Source organism: Sorex araneus, chromosome 1 (genome assembly GCF_027595985.1).
Source record: "Sorex araneus isolate mSorAra2 chromosome 1, mSorAra2.pri, whole genome shotgun sequence".
In the NCBI taxonomy this organism is placed as follows: Eukaryota; Metazoa; Chordata; class Mammalia; order Eulipotyphla; family Soricidae; genus Sorex; species Sorex araneus.
Window position 1 is genome coordinate 449005447 of NC_073302.1, and position 8255 is coordinate 449013701.

An 8255-nucleotide genomic window follows, 5' to 3' on the forward strand; every position below is an offset into this window, starting at 1 on the left:
CTCTCTTCCTGTTGACCACACCCCTCCCCCTGCCTCTTCCTCCAGTCACACTCTCCCTGGCATTTGAGTTTAGTAGTATTCTGAGAGGTCACTTTCTAGAAAGAACTTTGTTTACAATGGGTAATAATAAGGAACAATTTGAGCAGTTCTGTAACTATGAATAAAATAAATCTATGGTTATCTAGAGTGAATTCATCTATAGTAGGAACAACTCCATTTCTTAAGATCACTGAATTCAGAGACGTCATTATTTCAAAGATCCATTTGGGAAAGTCATCACGGAGGAGCCAAAGGCAAAAGCATATGAGGGTAAGACTGGGGCGGGGGAGTAAGTGTCTAAAGCAGAAATTCTGTAAGTGTTAAAGAGACAAATGCTGGGTCACCTTGGTTGGCTGTCTGCATGGTCTTTCTCCATGTTTCTGAGAAAGAAGTCATAAGGTGGGGATGTTGAACACAAACCTAGAATATGTCTGCCCTCCTGTTTCATAAATTTGCCTCTTGCCAACTTCCCACAGTCACCTTGTTGACTCCTTAGTCCTGAGATTATCAGTAAAATGAGAGTGCTCTGTCTTTGAGCAAATGAGTCATGTGGAGCGGGGCAGCCAGGGAATGCGCAGGAAACAGAGATTTTCATTTGGTTTTGTCTTTAAACACTTCTGTAAGAACTAAGGAAACTACTTTCAGTAACTCTATGAGGAATTCAAGGATCCGTTTCTGAGTCTCCACTTGTTCTCTGGCATTGTCTCGCTTCGTGACATACACAGATTCCCTTTCTACCAAAGCTCTCTCCATTTCATCCCTTCTTGCTTGCTTCTCTAGAGTATCCTCCAGATTTCTGATTTTCTCTTCATACTCCTTTCTTATCTGGGCTTTCTCTTTCTCCAGCTCTTCTCTGTAATATCCTTGCTTCATGAGGGTTTGTTTTTGAATTTCCCGCTCAACCAATTGATAATACCTATTAGTGTAGTATGTTCCTTCATTCTCTGTCAACACCTTCTCAACCAGAGCGATCAGCTGTGCCTTCTGGGCCTCCTGCTCAGCTCCTGTTGCCTTGTTGTTGAACAGGCATAGCGATTGTCCAGTTTAGCTATCAGTTCTTGAAGGACTGGAGCGTCCTTTAAGTACTCTGAGAAATCTTGGGTACCCAACTCATCTTTCCGGGTGAATAAGAGAATCATGTGTCTCTGAGCTCTGCCATCAAACATTTCCAGGATCTTCTCTGTGGCCATCTGCTCCTCTTTGGTGTAACATCCCAGAGGGACCACCAGGATCAGAGCATGAGGACCTGGGGAGGTCAGCAGGAGGCAGAGAACAAGCTCACTCTTGGTGGTTGCATCAGGCACTTCGGTGTCAAAAATGCCAGGAGTATCCACAACAACAATTTTTCTCCCCTTCCAATTCAGACTCCCTTTTTCACAGGATTTGGTGATGGATTTTGCTGCTGTGCTTGACTGAAACACAGTCTTTCCCAGGATGCTGTTTCCTGTAGCACTTTTCCCTGCTCCAGTCTTACCCAGTAAGACAAGTCTCAGTTCTGGAAATCCGGGGTCTTTGTTTGCAAGTCCTGGGGAAACAATAACTGCAGGGTTAGGATAGTTTCCAACAGTTTCCATAGCTGGTGCCCTTCCCTTTGTCCACTAGGCACCTCTTCTGGAGTGCCAACTGTTCTCATCAGAAGTCTGTGGGAACCCTGAAGGCCTGGTGTTCTTCTTGGGGGTTCTGGGGAACCACAAGTACTTTTTCGGATTCCGATGAACTATTTTTTTTCCTGAACCTTTTGTAACTTATTAGTCTACTGAGTAGGAAAGATAATGATTTAAGAAGAAGAAGAAGAAGAAGAAAATGTGAAAAAATAAAAAAATAGAAAAATGGAGCTGGAGCGATAGCACAGCAGGTAGGGCATTTGCCTTGCATGTGGTCAACCTGGGCTCGATTCCCAGCATCCCATATGGTTCCCTGAGCAGTGCTAGGAGTATTCCTAAGTGCATGAGCCAGGCCAGGAGTAACCCCTGCACATTGCCGGGTGTGACCCAAAAAGCAAAAAAAAAGAAAAAAAAGAAGAAGAAAATGTGAGCTGTTCTTGTAGCTATTCTGAGGAGACCCAGTAGGAAGTAATATAAGATCTGAACTAGAACATCCCAGTTGGAGATTCTACCCACCCCAACTACTTTTTTTAAAAATAGATCTTTTCTTCTTCCCTTAAGAAGTCAAATCAGTGCACTGTGTAACCACCCAGGCTGGGAGAGGAGCAGAGAGATAATTGTCCCTCTATAGTTCACATGAGATCCTGAAGGGGACTCAAACCCTCAGGAGAATAGGAATCCTCTAAGTAAAGTTAAAGACATAGTTAACAAGTGAGGAATAGTGGCCAATCCTCACTGCTTACATATTTGTTGCTGAAACATTTACTAACACTGACATAAGAAGAAGCATTCCTAAATCAAAGTTTCACATTTGACAACAAAAGTATTTGGAGGAGCAAAGAAAGTGAGGTGAGAACACAGTAAACAGGATGGCTTAGGTTATTGAGGTGAACATGGTTGGATGTTCAGATCATTATTTGTTAGATCATTTCTTGGTTACCCCACTTGGGACTATTCTGAGATTAATTATTGCCATAGAAAGGGGCACAAACAGCCACCTCCTAACTGTCACAACTTGCTGATGCCCAGAGCATTTGTATGACATTCTGTATGATCAATTGCAGATAAGATCTCAATTCACCCCAGTATGCACATAGGACGCAGATGATCCCAATCTGCACAGTGGATTTGTAGCTCCTTCCCTCAAGATGCTGAGTCTATTTCTCCAGCCTGTGAATCTGGTGGGCCAAGCGGATTGTGAAACCAAAGAGGCCAAGATTCCAAAAGTGCCTATGTTCAGTACCTTGCCTGTACCTGCTCTTCAGAACCCTTAGCTGCCCTTTGATGAGGTCTGAACTGGTCTACTTGAGGATGAGGGACACAAGGTCCTGTTACACCTGACCCTGGGCTGCTCAGGAGACTGCTAACTACCAAGGACGCCATGAGGCCATCCAAGTTCGTTCATACTGAAACATAAGTTAGCTACAGATGAATGAGTGATTCTGAGATTAAACATATGGATCTGAGCCCGCCTCCCAAATTGAGAGACATCTTAATCCTTGATGTTTAAGCTCTACACCCTGGGGTGGCTGAAGTGATATAGTGAAAGCCTGTGGATAAGGGCATATGTCTATGGATATATAGATTTCGTCAGTCATTTGGATTGGTTGGTTATAGTGAGGTCTCCAGGAGCATGGAAACAGGGAATTGTATGAGGAATCCATGATACCCAGGTAGTCCTCCAGACTGGAAAAAGTACAGACAACAAGACCAGCTGGCCCAGCTGCTCTGGTGACTCCACAGCATAGAAAACAGGAAACAAGACATTTATTCCCTCCAGGATCGGTCAGAATATTGGAACTGCTCTTCCTGGCAGAGTGAGTAGAAGGAGGAGAAACATATAAAGGGTCAGAGAAATGGGAAAGCAGAGCCTATGAAGAAAGAAAGAGATTGAGTAGGAAATATTTGGCTTTGCTCAGGTGGTGACTGGCTGGAGAAACAGGTCTCTGCCAACTCTTCATGCCCAGCCTGACCTGGGGACCTCCTTGTCCACCTTACCGTGGGTTCTCCAGGGATTGCAGTGGAACTGTGCTTCCATGGTGGTCAGAATTCCTGCAGATAAGAAGACATAAACAGGTTATTTTAGAGAAGTGGACATAACTGAACATTTCACCACTCAGATAGCAAACAGTTCCTTTTCCCATAAACTTTCTGTTTCAATTTTCACATCTCCTTTCTGACATTCCTCTCACTTCCTGTTTTCTGCCTCAGTTTCAGACCATTCCATTTTCTTTGCACAAAGAAGTTCAAAAAAGTGCTCCTTGACTGTAAATCCCAATCCTTCTCCTCTCTCTAGTCAGTGGAGTAGAGACTCTATCTTAGATCCTAGAAATCCCAACTGTTTTTACCCCGTTTATCTTTTTTTCCACTTGGAAGTGTCATGGGAATTTCCAGTAGAATCAGCAAAACTGCACCCCTTGAGCTGCAGCCCGCCTGCACTGCTCCATCATGTCGTTCCGTGAATGTGATAGCTCTCATCAGAGCTATTGACTCCCGGGAAATCTTGGTTCGTCCCAGCTCTTCTTTCCTCATTTCCTCATTGTCCATCTCCAAATCCTTTTGGCTGACTCTACTTACAAAGTTCACAGAATGATATATTCTTTTTAATTTTTATATTGTTATTTGTTTGCTATGAAAACAGATCCTTCATTACTTCAGTTTAAATCTCCTTTTCTCGGGGCTGGAGCGATAGCACAGCGGGTAGGGCATTTGCTTTGCACGCAGCCGACCTGGGTTCGATTCCCAGCATCCCATATGGTCCCCCAGCACTGCCAGGAGTAATTCCTGAGTGCAGAGCCAGGAGTAACCCCTGTGTGCTTCTGGGTGTGACCCCTGAAAGAAAAAAAAACTCCTTTTCTCTCTTATAATCAAATGCTTTGTTCTGCTTTTGTTTTGAGACCCTACCCAGTGGTGCCCAGGGCTTACTGCTCACTCTGTGCGCAGGGATCACTCCTGGGTAAGATGAGGGGACCATACATGATGCCAGCTATGAAAGCCAGGTCTGTTATGTGCAAGGCAAATGCCTTCACACCTATATTCTCCCTGGCCCATAATCAGATGCTTTGAAGAAACTGCGAAAATTTCTGGGGGGATGTTGACACTGGAGATAGGTTTGGTGTTAGGATATTGTATGCCTCAAGCTTAACTATGAATAACTTTATAAACCGTGGTGACTTAACAAAAATATATAAAAAAAACAAAACTTAGATTTTTTTTCTAACTGACATTTCCCAGTGGCTTTTTCCATAAAGAGATAAACATCAATGAGGTGGTTCACAAGATGGTGCTCGAGCAGTTTGTCTCGCTCCAAAAGGGTTTAAAGCTCCCACTCTTGCCGCTCTCTGGACTCCGTGTCATCTTCCCTCTCCCTAGAGCACTCCCAGTCCATTCCACAGCCTGCTCTGTCCCCGCTCCTGAGAAGCCTCGGTCTCAGTGCTCTGACCCTCACTGCTCCTGAGAGAGTTTCTGCAGCACCGTGATCCCCAGCTCCACCACCTCGACCAACATTAGCATTGATGCTCCACTTGCTGTTTGCCCCTATAACTCTCCCGGGGGTTCTCAGAGAAACCACTTTACATTAGGTGAGGTCTGATATTTCCCTGGTGCCTCCACAAGACGTTGAGATCTTATGATGATTGGACAATCTGTGTCTCATATTTTAATCTAATCTATGGGTACAATCACAGTCCTGGACAAAGAGATGTGCAAGTGATTTCTAAATAAACAAGTTGACTGAAAAAAAATCTTGATTCTTGCTTCCTCTCGGACTGATCTTTCTATCTGCTCTTATCTGTGAAATAATTTTTCTTGTTAAATAATAAATGTTATAACAACTTGGTAGTATGTTTTTAATATTTATACAAAGGTTTTGATGGTTTGAAGACCTCTTACATGCAGAAACTTTTCTAGAACAGACTGAAGATGCTGATTGTATACAGAAAGCTCAATAGAAAATCACCAAGTACAAAAGTGCAGCACTGAGAAAGAGGGGCGATTCTTTGAAAGGGAGGCTATTTATTCATCCTTTAGGTGTAGGCAGTAGGAAACAGAGTTTTGTACACTAGGAAGAAAAAAACATCAAGAATTTTTATGAAGCATTTTAGGTCCAGTGATAGTGGTAGCGATTGGTATTAAGAGAGGCTGCCCCATCAGAAAACGGGGAGAAGAGATGAGCAAAAACTTCCTCAAAGAAGAGATATAGAAGACCAAAATGTATGTAAAAACGTGATGCACCATACATCATCAGGGAAATCCAAATCAAAACAATAATAAGATGTCACCTCATACCAGTGAGACTGGCACACAACACAGATTAAAAACAACTATGTCGGCAGGGATGTGGGGAATAAGGAACCGCAAGTGGGAATGTTGATTGGTCCAGCTCTTTTGGAAAACAATATGGATATGTCTAAAAAACTAGAAATCTGGGATTAGAGTGACAGGACAGTGTGGAGGACACTTGTCTTGCGTGTGACCAACGTAGGTTTAAACCTCAGCATCTCATATGGTCCCCTGAGAACCACCAGGACTGATTCATTAGTACAGAACCAGGAGTAAACCCTGAGCATTGCCAGGTGTGTCCCCTCCCCCCAAAACCCCAACAAAACCCAACAAATTAGGAATTAATCTCCCATATTGTGCAGCAAATTCACTCTGGCATTTACTCCAAGGGCCCTAAAACTCTATTTAGATAGGATGCCAGTGGAGAGTTTCACTACAGGACCGAGACACACAACTGTGTCATTGTTCTTGCAACACTATGTTCATTGCAACACTATTCAAAATACGGAAACAACCTAGGTGTACAAGAACAGATGAGTGGGTAAAGACACAATGGTAGGTACCATTGTGTATATGGTATATATATTCAGTGGAATACTACTTGGCTATAGGAAAAGATGAAATCACACAGTTTGCTGCTAAGTGCATGAATATGGAGAATATCATGCTGAGTGAGGTTAGTAATAAGGAGAGGGATAGATACAGAATGCTCTCCCTCAGATGTGGGTTACAAAGAAACATAATAAGGAACAACCGAAACCCAACCAGGGCCTGAGAACTGAGTGGTCGTTAGTAGGGGCCCACAGTGAAGGCAGATGGAGCAGCGGGGAAGAGTTGGATGACAAAAACTGGAAAACAAAGTTTTGGGCATTTCTTCTAAAACTTGTACATTCTGTAGCCTTTTAGCCTGCCAATTTATTTTCAGTAAAATTTATATCGAATTACTATTGGTTGACAATACTGTACGCGTTTTGGGAGTAACTCCACACTTGGATGCGTTTCTCTACCTTCCTGCCAGCTCTATGCTGATCCCACTCTCAAACCCACACCCCCTCCTCCTTCCAGCGGACTCTCTGGTCAGAGGTTTCAGCTCTGGACCATTTACCCTGACCCAAGAAGGAACCAAGAGTTGCACTTCTAGGGGTGTTCGCATGGCTTAGCTCCCGTTCTGCAATTTAAGAACAAGCACCTGCTGACCCCCAGTCTCCCCTGAACCTCCGAGTCACACGGGAGGAATTTCACTCTTCTTGCCTCCTGAAGGTTCCCTTTCCTGACCTGTATGTGACTTGGGACATGCCCAGTTGTGCGTCTCGGTCCTGTAGTGAAACTCCCCACCGGCTCCCAACAGAATTCATTCTGACAGCTCACTACTGTCCCTGGAAGTTTCAGATTAATTGGAACTCCCCAAGAGGCAAAAGAAAAAACTTATTTGAATAAATATTTTTATTAATAATTAATATCCCTTGAGAGGTTATGCCTGAAGGAGGCATTTGTTCATAATGAACAATTTTGAAAATAGTTCACAGTCCCAAATCAGCACAAACAGGAAGCAGGAAACAATGAGAGATACATTTTGAGAACAAGTTTTTTCCCCAGTTTGATAGACTCGGGATCGGGCACTCCTTTATCAATTACACGCAGGCACCCTCGTTTCCCACTCACAGATCCCCCATAACCCTTACCTGGAAAATCTGGGTCCAGCTCCCTTCTTGAATTTTACAGTATAAGTGAGTCAGGATATTGAGAAGGAGGAGGAGGAGAGAGGAAGTGAGGGGAGGGGCTGTCGTCCCTGCTCAGGAAGAGGCCTGGTGCCTATTCAAGCATCTAGCAAACCTGAGCTGACTGTCCGCTGCTGGGCTATGAGCGGATGAAGAGTGGCCTGACCCAAGACTGGCTTGTTTCTTCTTTTAGTCTCCCAAGCAGCGCTCAGGGGGCCCAGGTGTCATTGCTGAGAGAACTGGGACGAATATTTCACACCTAGGGCCTAAAGATGCAGTGTTGGGGGTGCCCAGGGGTAAGCAGGGCACAACCAGCATTTTTCCTTTTATATAATCACTTTTATGGAGCTACTGGGATTTACAATACTGTTAATCATACTTTTTTTGTACATACATCACTCCGATACTACAGCCATTACTGAGACAGTGGCGAGGCAGCGGGGGCTGGGTCGGGGGAGTCAGGCACGAAGGGGGTGTTGAGGAACGATAGAGCCAAATATCCAAGCCACAGAGTCAGCAGCACTGAAGTGAAGAGACCCAAACTTTAACAACTGAACCTAGAAAGGTTCCTGTCAGGTGTGGGAGGGAACCTGGGAACACTAGAGGAGGGACA

At 44.2% G+C, this 8255-nt stretch overlaps 1 pseudogene; it reads right to left on the reverse strand.

Annotated features, from left to right (window-relative positions):
* Positions 1-630: 630 nt before the first annotated feature.
* LOC129403304 (GTPase IMAP family member 4-like) lies at positions 631-7624 on the reverse strand (annotated as a pseudogene).
* Positions 7625-8255: the final 631 nt, after the last annotated feature.